General features: G+C 38.1%; 1 protein-coding gene across 9 annotated transcripts in view; it reads right to left on the bottom strand.

Moving 5' to 3' along the window:
• POGZ (pogo transposable element derived with ZNF domain) overlaps positions 1–11,329 on the bottom strand; it is a 235,423-nt gene extending 224,094 nt beyond the window's left edge. For 5 of the 9 annotated variants that reach the window (XM_069218337.1, XM_069218341.1, XM_069218340.1 and 2 more), the window contains exons 1-2: positions 11,128–11,261; positions 2,960–3,078 (exon numbers count right to left, since the gene is read on the bottom strand). The gene's annotated coding sequence lies outside the window, so the exon portion shown is untranslated. Of the gene's footprint in view, positions 1–2,959; positions 3,079–11,127 lie in introns of those variants that run through there. The other 4 variants (XM_069218336.1, XM_069218335.1, XM_069218333.1 and 1 more) reach the window with 3 other exon arrangements.
• Positions 11,330–13,357: the final 2,028 nt, after the last annotated feature.

Genomic DNA, 13,357 nt, shown 5'->3' with positions numbered 1-13,357 from the left:
CCAAGAAATGTCCAAAAACCGCCTCACTAACATGCAACTTTACTGATAAAACTATATAATGTATTAACAATATGTGAAACTATTGTTTCAGAAAACATATTTATTCTTTGCACATAACCAAGTAAATTCCTCTGATTTGTTTATAAAATATATTTTGGAAATGTTTGTACAGTTGACTTAGCTATTTAAACATTGTGTGTTAGGAAATACTGGAATTCTGCAGTGAGAAGGAAAATCAATTGTAAGACAAACTGACTTTTGACCTCTGTCTCTAAACATAAATCAAATGCGACAAGAGCAAGATTTAAGAGAATCTTTATTGCTCCTCCACTTCCTGGCTGACCAGAATACCTGTTCTTTGTCAACTAGCCAGAAGGGGCAAGTAGGTCCTAAAAATACCCTGAGCTGATAAAATATGACTAGCCATAGGGAGTGGGTGAGTACATTTTTCGAGGCCTGATAAACAGTTACAATATTAATGAACATACAGCTATACAGATGAAGTGAAGCACACTAGTCACAGGATGGAATTCAATAGTCTCTAAAAAGTACCCATTTTTAATAATTAAATGAAGACCAGTTTAAGTCCAAGAGACCAAGAAAGCTGAGATCTTCCAACAATAATATGTGATGTAAATGAGCAGATGGACTAGTGTGAATAGTATAATCTTATGGGTAGTCTATTTTCCCTGTATTTGTTATATGTCAAAGTCCAATGATCCAAACACTCAAATGATTACTGTACCTCATATATTTCTTTATCTTTTTAAGATCAAAGCCCATCTGCGAAGCTGTTCTGGACTTTTTGCATACCACTCTTCCTATTCACAAAATATTGTTCCTCTGTAGCTGAAAAACCAACCCGGATTGCTGCAGCTCACTGGGATGAGGAATAAAGAGTAGCCCACCTCAAGTACATGACTTGGACTCACTTCGGCTTCCCAACACACATCCTCCATTACATTTACTTACATCTCACCTCTGCTTAGCAAGTCACAGGAACAATTACAGTTATAGCACACTTTAATAACTGAAAGGTGACTATCGCATTTAATAAAATCTCTAAATAATTATCTTGCTCTCCCCAAGGCTCAATCGAGTTAGAGAATACTACAGCCCTAAACCATTTTTCAGCATGCTCCTAGTTCCTGCTCCAACAATACAAGAGACACAAAAAGCTGATGAACCCCAATTAGCCAACAGATTTTTACATTGTCCTCCACCACAAACTACTAAAATGGAAAATCGTATTTTCAATCTTTAAACTTAACATGGCAAAAGCTTTATTTCATACAGCACAGAATACCAGCTGAACTGCACGTTAGGCAGAATTGCAGTACCTGGAGTAACAAAGCAGCATATTCAAACAATCAGCGTTTTTTTTTAAACTTAGGGATAAGGCATATACCATAAACCTAGCGATGTGGGTAGCATAACAATGCACATGCCTGTAATATGTAGCCTTCTGAAACAAAAATACAATTAGCGATAATAAAAGTCAGATATAACCATTGAGAGCATGTGAAGCAATTAAAAAAGACAAGCAGATGCACCGGGAAAAGAGTTCACCAGAAACTGAATATGACCTGAGATGAAGTTTGAAAGAATATATATTTTTTAATTTGTTAGAGAGGTGAAGGAAGGGTCTCATAGCTATTATCTTGTAAGTAGTTTAACATTATAGTCTCTTACATTAAAATATCACTCACTATATAGTTTTTACCCATATGGTTTTATGAATAGCACTGAATTAACTGACTTCAGAAAAAAGTAGTAGACAGTTTGAAAACAAAGGTGAAGTGTCTGAGTATAACAAATATACATTACATTGGAAAGGTTCTCTAAAGGAGTTTTGAAGTTATTTCAAAGAAGTTGCACTAAAATATTCCCCAGGGCTTTGATTGTTGCCACAAACTAATACTGGGGTGTGATACTATTTACTTATCAGTTACAGATCTGAACATTAATTGCTGTTCATGACCGAACAATGTGTTATATTCTAAAAAAAATGTAGACTATCAAAACTGTAAAACAGATTCCCAAACTACAAGAACACACAGAAGGCAAGTTATGGGTATGCACTTGGGGCACAGTCATTGAGAGAGAGAGAGACCAGTCAAGTGCCAGCTACACATACAAGCTGTAATTCTTTCAGATACCGTCTATTTCCAGCACACAGTGGAGCCACGTTCATAACAAGTGACATTAGTTATATTTTCTAGTCTGCTTTTTCCAACAACCTAAGAACTGTTTTAATAAACACCTGCCTAACAAAGTTAACTTAAATTCCAACCTAAGATTTTATACCTGTCCAGAACTATACATCTTAAACAGCAACTCACAAAAAGAATCACTAAGAAAAAAAATAAGCCTATGCATATAATTTTTAAGCACAACAAAAATAGGACTATTAAGTTTTTTTAAAAAACGTATATTATTAAAATCAAGCACCAGTTTTTTTGCAACTTTCCCATCACTCCCTTGACACAACTTTGAAGATGAATCAATATCCAGTATAAGCCAATCATAGAGAGGATTGCAATTAAAATACAATTTAGTACATCATGTAAAGATAAAGACACATTGTAGACAATGCTCATTCCAAATGTCCCATCTAGTATTAAGCTACAATTACTATTTCCTATTGATGCATGAACAGCTTTGGACATCTGCCATCAAACTGACCACAAATATTGATTTAGTTCATTTAAAAAAATAAAAGCTCACTTCCACTTCTGGTGAGAAACACATATGACCAGATACATTGGATATGTATTAAACACCACTACCATAAAGAATGTTGATTGTTCTTAGCAATAGCAACACACTAAAAGAAATAACAGTACTTTATGTTTAATTAGGAATTCAAGCTCCACATTATTTTGCACTAACTAGCACAATTTTCTTAACTTGCAACTAAAATAAAGGTGAACAAAATTAACTACCTCTTCGTGCTTACCTTGAGTGTGCTCTATCCCAGTTTATTACAATAAACACAGTCTATGTATCCTCCCCAGTCAGTTTCCGATATTTCTCCTCTTTGAATTCAGCACATTTGTCCATTAATTCTTGAGCCACCTGTTGAATTTGTGAAATACATTACAGTGAAAATGTCATGCTAATACATTGCTTGCCAATCATACATGCAGGATTAACCAAAAAGGTTACTTACACATAAAAAAGAACAGAAACTGAACAATCCCCAACACACCTAGTAACTTTTAGCACTATTATTGTCAAATGGTCTCCCTTAATGATCATAAAATGCCCCCCAAAGCAGTTTTGGAGATGTTTGAGACATTAATTAATTCCTAGTTGAGAATACTCCCAAAAGCCATAATTTTGTGCTTTGAATCCCAAATTCACTTTTTTATTACGTTAATAAGGAAACAAAAACGCGTTACAGCCTTGGTAATAAATCTAAAATTATTAATTTTGGATACAGAATGAGGGTTAAGCAGTTAAAAATAAAACATTTTTGAAAAACAAATAATCTGAAAACCTATGCTCACTAAACTTCTCTATGAATCTCAACACTGGTCCAAATGCAATAACCAATCACAACTGCAGCTAATGATTTTATCTTCCTGCACTCCACTGTTAGTGCTTAATATCTTATTCAAGGTGCTAAAAAAGCTGTCTCTGAGAAAAAGGGACTAGTGGCAAATAATCAATTTTGTTTGATCAAACCATACATAAAGAAACCTAAAACCTAGAAAGTTATTTTAAAAAGAGTTAATTTACTATTGTTGTCATCTTTGTGCAAAGCCAACACGTTTCATCCAACATCAATGAGGACTTTTTCAGGGTTCAGCAAATTAACATATCATTTTTCTCTGCAAATTATACTGTACTATGACTCACTGAAACAGGTTTTAGGATAACACTAAAAATGGAGCAAAATGTTTCTCTCTCAAACAATGAGCTTCAGAGGTCAGCATCAAGGATGCAAATCACCAGCAGCCAAAAAAGATTAAATAATGCAATATAAATTGGGTTTGCGTTGTTATGGCAGAAAGTTGTCGTACAGAGACAGCAGAAACCTTCTCAGAAAAGTAATCACAGCTTTTTTATGCAGTGCTTATGGACAAAACTTTACTATGAACTTACATCGCTCTTTAAGACATCAGAATAGACAAACTGCAAATTAAAAACACAAGAATGGAAAATGTGACCTTCAACTAAATCATAATTTTATGGAGCTGTGTTAAATATGCTTGTCTAATAGATCCCCGGAAAAACAAGATGCACATGTGATAAGTGACAGTAACTGAGCCAAGTACATTGCATCTCTATTTAAATTTTGTACACTGTCCCTGAATAGGAACAGGGCACAGATTACAAGTAAACACTTATATCACAAAGTCAAGAGTCGAGTATTTTAAAATAGTTAAAAGAAATTACATTTTCCAATGTGTCTGGTCCTGAAGGATGTTCAGTTCTATATTAATGGGGCCCCTTCAGGGAAGGCGAGACCCCCAGGTATTCTGTTTTACTGGATTCTCAAAACAGGCTGTTTCTCACTTGGGTGGAAAGGTGGCAGATTTGTTTCAACACATTAACAAAAGCCCACAGACATGACCCAGGGATTCTATTTGCCTTAGAGACAGTCACCCATCCCACCATCTTATGCACACTAGAATCTCAAATGGGATTCACCAGCAATGTCCTACACTTGTCCTCATCCTACCTTTTCAACTGACACCACTTGGTATGCATAGGTACCCCCGTAGCAAAAGATTCCTGCAAACTGTTGAGTCCCCAAGGGGTCTATACTGTCTCCTGTCAACTTCAACCTTCACATGGAGCATGTTGGTGCTCTACTAACAGATAACAGCATCAAGATTCAGCAATTTGCTGATGATATACTCCTCTATTTAAACGTTTTCTCTGCTTCAGACATCCACACTCTGAAACACTGCTTGCACCTCATCCATATCTCAACGTCTAGCACCTACCAGAAGCTCAACCCAACCAATACAGAATTCATGTTATTTGCCAAGAACAAGAAATCATACAAACCTGGGTTAATGACATGAACCTAGATAGCTTTGAACCTCAAGTCACTAAGATTCACCCTGGACACCAAGCTCACCCTTAAGGAACAGTTTGTTAACAAAAAAAAAAGAAGAAGAATAAAATAAAATAAAAAAAATAAAAAAACACAGATGGCCCGTTACAAGCATTTGCTAAAGAAAGTTAAACCATTTCTTGCAGAAAGAAACTACTAAATTGCTTCGTGGCTCATACTCTTGCATCTGGATAGAGATAATACACTACTCCATGGCATCACAGATTCCACAATGGCACCCCTTACAGGCATCGTACACACCACAACGTGTCTCTTCCCAGGCCTGAAGAAATATGTCACAACACCCCCAACCTTTTGAAATTCCACTGGCTTCCCTTGCCAGCCTGCACCATCTTCAAAACCAGAAGCATCATTTACAAAGCTATCATAGCCAAAACTGCTGCTTATCTCGTAGACAAGCTCACCATCTCCGGTGGATATCAACACACTCACAGCCAGGTCACCATCAGACTGCAGACTAAAAAGTGGAAGAAAAAAAAAAAGACAACCCTTTTTTATCTATGCCCCAAGAATCTGGAACAACATTGCAGAATCCATCAATACCTCCTCAACCCTGTTTCAATTGGGAAAGAGTTGAAGTCACACCTCTGCATCAACTGTGCACGACACAGCTCCCTTTCCTTGTCTTTGACCTTGTATCCCCTGCTGCCTTTTGGCTAGGTGTGTGCACTAGAAAGGTCATATACATATCACCTGTTAAAGAAAAACCCTCCAGCAAAACAATTGCCTGCCCTATTACAATGCAATAATACAACCATGAGAGCTAGGATCCAGGGAGGATCACTTTGTGAAGCACAATGCAATGGCATTGCTCTTCCAAGCAAGCTGAGCTTCCAATTGAATGGCACTGCCTTTAATTAGTGCATGTACAGATTTTGTACACCCTTCAATGGTTTTCAACATACACTCATGTGTTCTAATTTGCCTTCCATGTGCAAACCAAACAATCTGGTGCAGGACCTCTCACAATTAGATTGTAACACCTGAGCAACAACCTATTCTGATACAGGAAGAAAGAAAGACAAAATACACTGCTTCCTTGGTGTAGGCCAAGCATGTACTATAACTTTTGCTTCAACAGATTCGATTTAACGTATTCTTGATTTCTTTCCGTATTTAACCCATACTATCACAAGTCATCTAAGTTCTAGGTTCCACTAAAATCCATGTAATGCTGTACCAGATCACACAAACGTTTGCCCTGGCAGAATACACCAAGATGTAACATCAATAAAGTAGTCGATTTATGAGTCAAGTTCCTTCATAAATATCAGTGCCTTTCTAAAAAAACTAGAATAGAAAAAAATAAAAAAAACTGCTCTGCTACTTCCAGTTCTATAATACCTGAATTTTAGCAAAGTACTTGCTGTCACAGCATTCATAGCACTTTTCATAAAAGGCGTTAATACTACAGAACTTTATCCTGATAGGATTCAAACCAGCGATGTGCAAGTTGCACAGATATTTCAATAGCAGGAACACTGACCTGCTAGCAGCTCAGGAAGTTTAAAAAGATGAGGGATTGAAATCAGGAGAGCTGTTTATGTTGTATAATAAATCAGTTCTGAAAAAAAGAGATATCCTGCACTCATTTACAAAGGTATACATATGAAACACTGGTTCACCAATTTTCAGTGTCTGTTTTTCAATCTGTGGTGCCATCATAGTAAGTCACTACAAAATTATATTCAACAAGGCACTTTTGTGACCATTTTCTTACTAGTCAAATTCTCTCACTGCATGCAAGTTTTAATGCCGAGATTTGCATGCATTATGCATTCACATGTGTGAGCTCCTAAAGCAAATATGTTACAGAAACTCTGCAACCACATTACGTAACTGCACCGAGTGAGAATAATTTCTTATGTCTACACTCAAGTCCAGCCTTGCTTGAAAACATACAGCTGATAGAAGCCTTCAGCCAACAAGGGAGTTTGCAGTAGATTAAAGAACTTAAAGCAGAAATCAGTATATAACTGGTATGTCACACGTTCACACACCACGGACATCTATTGACTTTTGTGCTTCCAAGGATACTACTTTACAGTACGTACTTTGTGCAGTTAGTAATATATCACTCTAATGCCATAGACAACATGTACTTGACCAACTTAATGTAAAAAGGTGAAAACACATGAAAATGTATATTTAAATTACCAATGTTGCATACAAATTCAATTAAAAAAACATGATGGGTGCATAATTAGAACAGCCCAATGGTGAAGTTTTTGGTGACAGTAACACAGTAACACATATTTGTAGTTTGTTAAGAGCCATGTTAAATAACAGAATCAAAGCCTTCCAGGTTGGCTGCAAGCTTTGATAGTCAAAGGAAATACAATTAATGATTTAGCTAGTCAGAGAAAATCTCATTTAAGATTTAGCCAGGGTCAGTTATTGATATATTCAATGTATTTTCAATTTTCTTCAGTTTTATCACACATTTGACCACTTTTAATTAGTCAATAAATAACTAAAACTGGGTTTTATAAGCTGGCAAAAATGTTTACACTAAAATATTAAATTTTAAGACACTATCCCCATACATCAAGCAACTGATTTCTTGGGCAACCAAAAAAAACCTACATATCAACATTTAAGCGGACAGGCCAGACAATGTTCTTAAAATTAGTGAAAGAAGAGTTGGCTGTCTGCTATGCCACACGGTTCTGGGATGGATACAGAAGTATGGTTGTTGTAGATGAGCAGACATTACTCCTAAATTGCCAGTTTGACCGTTATTAGATCCATCTGCTGCTTTTCATGCAAAGGATCACCTAATATTCCTTTTCCTATTACCATCAAAATTGTGTTTTATTTTAATTTCTATATTGAATTCAATAATAAAAAAATAAAAAAAACACAGGTGTTGAATACTTTAAGAATATTGTATAGGAATTCCACAAGCTTAACTTGTTCACTTTTTTCCAGTTTGTATGTGAATCCTTTCTTATTTCCTGGTACAATTTTCCAGAAATCTTTATAAATATATGCAGTGAGACAGTCTGATGCTAAAAGTGTGCAAATGACCTGTGTGACACTTGGGAAAACGTCCAGCTTGTCTTCAGGCTGTTAATGATAATATGTGCTGCAGCAATATAAATGAACGGGAACACATACGAAATTGTAGCCACTTTATTCAAACCCTTTTATGGGCCAGTAAATTCGATATTCTTCCCCGAGACCCACTCCACTTGTACTCCCAGGGAAGGAGAATTGGCCATTCAGCCCATCACCCTATAGCATAATAATTCACATCCATTCATTCTCGGACATCAATTGACTTTATCACAGTCAATGACATTAGAGCTATTACGAGTAAAAAGAGTATACTTGAGTGGCAGAGCATGTTCATCCCACACAGCCCACTTTTAGAATTCACCGGCCAAGTGAACAAGAAAGCCTGATGATCCGAACCTTAGGAAGGCTTTAACCTCCTGCCATAACCCTATTAGCAGCACCTGCAACACTGTATCTGTTTTTGAGTGCCAACAAGCCTTCAGCGTGTGCTGCAAAACCGATTACTGTAAACACGAAAAAGGGAGACGTATAACTAGCGTTCTATGAAACTAAAATATTATTCAATTAAATGGGTTCCAATTTAACAAACTCAGGGCGCAAGTGGCTGAGATGACCTGACAGACAGTTTCGGCGCATGAGCTCAAAACTATGGCAGCTATCAGCACAGTTCATTTAACTCTCTTGGTCATTCTGCTTAAGCCAGTATTTAGGTATTCGGAACAATTACTTTGACCTTTTTCGCTATACGATACAAGAAACCGATGACACCCCAAAACAAATTCAAAGGTGGAGCTGTGTATATTATCTACAGTTGCGTAACTATTTATACTCATCTGCCACTGTGCATATGTTTGTACAGTAGCTATTATAAAGGTTAGACCGTTTGTATTTGAACAGAGTTGTGCACACTACTGGGGTTGTATAGAAGGCTAGCTGGAAAATGAAACCATATGCCTTTGACAGGGGAGAGAATAAAAACCCAAAAAAGTTTCTGCCTCCCAACAGGGCAACAGAAGGAAAAATATGAATAAATGGAGTGACATTGCAGCACAAGAGGCCACTACTACCTAGCACCACTGCGAGTACCAGCAGGATGCCCGTTTGGCAGCACAGCCCTACTGTTTACCTGCTGCCTTTGGTTATAAGAAAGGTATGAGGGGTAGCCGGTGTGACTGCCCTCACTCAATGTATGTTCTCAACGTTGTGCCTTTAGCCCACTGACTCTTGAAAAGCACACCGCTACCATGCAGAAAGATGTAGTGGGCTATTCTGTTTAAACTTCACTTATGTAAATGTGTCTAAACTGCGACCTTCACAGCAGAGAGTGAAGCTTGAGGTTTTAAACTTTGCTCATCCATACTTGCAAACCACAACTATGTTTTTCAGGCACGGACAGTGCAACATCTTGTACACAAATCCCATAAACAAGGAGTGCTTCCAGCTCCAAAGAGTACAGAACTATGCACTGTGTGTAATCGGTGGTCTTAGACACTGAAGACACAGCATGCAAGCTTTGAAACCCATTCACTGCCATCCCATAAAATAAAGTTACAGATTCTGTGCACCACTCATCAGCACTATATGGATGCAAACCGGATTGCCTTTCAAAAATTATTTGTCATCAACATGCTAGAAATTGAGGACAGCTGATCAAATAGGCAATCCACTCAACTAGATTTAGAACGTTTGGCATCAGGTCCTTAGTGTGGAGGCTTCGTCCCTCAGAAAATGCTCCATACATCGGAGACTTCATAAACTTTCCTATATTCTGAAATGGGACTGGAGACCAACCTCTTTAATACTGACCTATTATTAGGGGGTAGCACCTTCCTTGCACAAAGGCCTGGCAGGTCCCTCACACTGTGATGCACTGCTGAATGGTCAGATGGATACCATCTGCCAGTGTCATCAAAAAACCTGTGCACTAATATTCTCTCAGTCAAGACCTTGCAGTTTTATTTTCTGATGGGCTTGTATAGCACTCATGGAGGATACCAACCAATTCACCTTCTACTTGTTCAACCACATGATCAACTCATCCAACCTTTCACTTTCGGGACTGTATTAAATCTGAAACACAACTTTCCTATAAAACACGAAAAAGTAAAGTCTTAACGCATTGCTGATGCAGCAACTGTGTATCATACTGACACCCAATGCAATGTGTTTCAAAATGGCTACAAATTAATTCAGGGCTTTTCCAAAACCATATTTACATGGGTAGGCCCGAGGAGATTATGACAGAGAGCAACTTTACTGCCGAAGCTCAGGGGCGGGTCTGTCAGTGACTACATTGCAAAAACAACCAACACATGTCTGCTGTAAGATGCATGCATGGTATTTCCCCAATGACGAGACGGAGTAGATGTAATTAATAATAAGAAAATGAAACTGCAGCTACCAGAAAGCGCGATGATGCCCAAAACACAACCTCGTTACCTACAGCAGGTAAGTTGTCAAGGCAACGCCCCCCCCCCCCCCCGAAAAAAAAGGTCTCCTATAAAATACTGGTCTGCAACTAAAGCTGGACTAGTGCAAAGCACTTTCAGCATGCGCTGGGCGGTTCCGCCCCTCAGGAGAACTTAGGGCTGCTAATGACATGTGCCTTCTAAAGATATACACCCCTTCCTCTAAATATCTGACTGTTACACCAGTGTCACGTTTCCTGCCAGAAAGTGTATGACTTTATTTAAAGAAGCAAGAATCTTAAATGCACCCCATCATCACTGGCATTGCTGCGGTCAAAAAATAGTCCTCCGGGAACAAAATGGCGGCCGCGGAAAGATACATCCAGAACGGAGATGGTTGGGCACTCATTAACCGCCGCCCTAACTTTACGGAAAGACGCACACCTGACCACTGCCTGCCCTAACTTCACCAGCGCCCCGCGTGAGCAGGGAAGAGAGGGCGGTGCAGGGCGGCCACAGGTCGGATAAGATATAACCTCACTCCAGCTGCCTCCAGTGTCCCCTCCCCCAAATCGCAGACTCCTCCTCGCGCCGGGCCGCACTCACCTGCTCCGACAGGAGTAGTGGTGGCTGGAGGGCTTCCGCCACCGGCAAACACACCGGCAGCTACCGCCCTGGCCGGTTCACTAAAGCCGCACCACCGAACCACCGGCCGAGGCGGGTCCAGCGCGGCTCGATACAAAGGAAGAAAAGATCCCGTGCAGCCGAAGCACCCCGCAAACAGCGCGGAGGGATACCGTGACCTCACTTCCGTTCCATGACTGCGAGCCTGATCATTGGACGAGCTCCGTCAGGTGGTAACTGACGTCACTGCTGAGACAGCCCAACCTGCACTTTTTTGTTCCAGGCTTTTTCACGTTGTCTCTTTTTTGTGGTAGAGGAGGAACATTGTCAAGTTTGTCTGAGGCAAGAGATAAAGTAATTCCTGAGTTTAAAAGAAAATTGGAGGTAGGGGGGATTTAGAAGTATGTGTATGTTTACAATGGAAAAAGGGAAGACATATTTATTAGCATGTCTGAACTTCATAGTTAATGTAAACTATGAGTAGGCCAACTAGGCCTCCTGAGGAGCAGAAGAACATAGAGCATTAAATCACAGTCCAACCTTCAACAATGCCTCAAATTGTAAAAAATAACATTAACTCAAACTCAAAAACAGCAACATGTTTCATACATCAGTGGGAAAATGTCAAATTAGTATTTGGCATTAGACTGTGATGATTTAAAATTAAAAAATAAGCTAAGCGATCTTGATAAGTTGTCGCATTTAATGAAAACTTTTAGAAGCACATTCGCCAAAATGTATCTTTAAAAAAACTAATATATCCCTGTTGATATACCTTTTGAAAGAAGGGGAACAACAATAATTGCTTTAAAATGTCATTGACATTCCAACAGTTTTACAAGTAAAAAGAAGGTACGTGACATTTAGGGTCTGAAATAACACCAAACTGCCAAGAGGACATGCGCAATGAAAAAAAAGTGACATTTCCCAAAAATGTAGTAAACATCCACAAAAAACATTCTGATTAGAATAACGGCACTGTTTACAAATGGTTGATAGCTTAAAATATTTAAAATAAAATTAAAATTCTGTTCATGGGCTTGCAATTTAAAGCAGTGTTTGATATACAATGACAGCAAAGTCAGCAGACCATTGAAAGGTAACATAGGAAAACATTGGGTATAAAACTAAAGTAATGCCTTAAAGTCATTGAATTTTCATAGAAAGCAGTATTCAGTGTAATAAAGCTACAATGTTTCCAAACCACTGAAAGAAGATGCAAAAAAATTGTCACAAACTAGCTGTAATAACACCTGGCCACAGAATGTAAAGGCAATCCTGTATTTGATTTCAAATCATGGGAAATTTCACAAATGGAGTTAACGAAAACTTACAAAATATATCGTACAGCATTATCACTGGGTCCCCAAGCTATTTACAGAATACATACAACAAGATTTGTTATGCAATGGCCAACCAACTGGAAGAAGCTGAAGGAACAAAATAGATTCATATTTGATTAATTGATATTACATCCAAACTGTTTTTAACGTCTTCAGTATCAAAGGGCAGCAATACCCTCAAATCGTTAAAAGGAATACTATACCTTTTTATTTCATTTGGATTGTTTGTGAGCTGCAGCATATCACCAAATGGTAGCCTTAGTGGGCTTACTCAAAACATAGCGCAAGACCTTGGCTATGACACCAAGCCCTTTAAAGAACTACGTTGTAAAGAAAACCACAATCCATCAGATTCATTATGGTCCATTAGTAATTTATGGAGGCTCAATGAGTGGTTTAATAAACTCCATATGTCAATAAATGACCAATGAATTGTATAAACGAGCCAATATATATTATAGACAAATCAAAAAATGTATAGTTATTATGTAAACCAGCATACACATTTGGCAAAAAGTGCAGACAGTGAAAAAAGACGTTGTCACACAGAGAAAATATATATAATGGTCACAATGGCAAATACATTAGATTCCAGACATGATATTGGTTTAGGGGTTTGTTGCCCACAATGAATGCATCACCGTGTAGAAAGCTAATGGCATACCAAACCACAAGAAAATATAGAATAGTTCTTTCTGAGGACAAACAGACCTGTAACATTCTAAAAAGAGACATAATAATATAGTCTAAAAGTCCACAGTCAGTTTAAGGATGCATGTAAAGTAAAGTAAAAAAAAAATCAACCATAACAAGGAAAGAGAACTCCCCTATTTTCTTCTATTATGGATCACAATCATATATGATAAATG

Source organism: Pleurodeles waltl, chromosome 12 (assembly GCF_031143425.1).
Source record: "Pleurodeles waltl isolate 20211129_DDA chromosome 12, aPleWal1.hap1.20221129, whole genome shotgun sequence".
Lineage (NCBI taxonomy): Eukaryota > Metazoa > Chordata > Amphibia > Caudata > Salamandridae > Pleurodeles > Pleurodeles waltl.
This window is presented reverse-complemented; position numbering and strand designations above follow the sequence as displayed.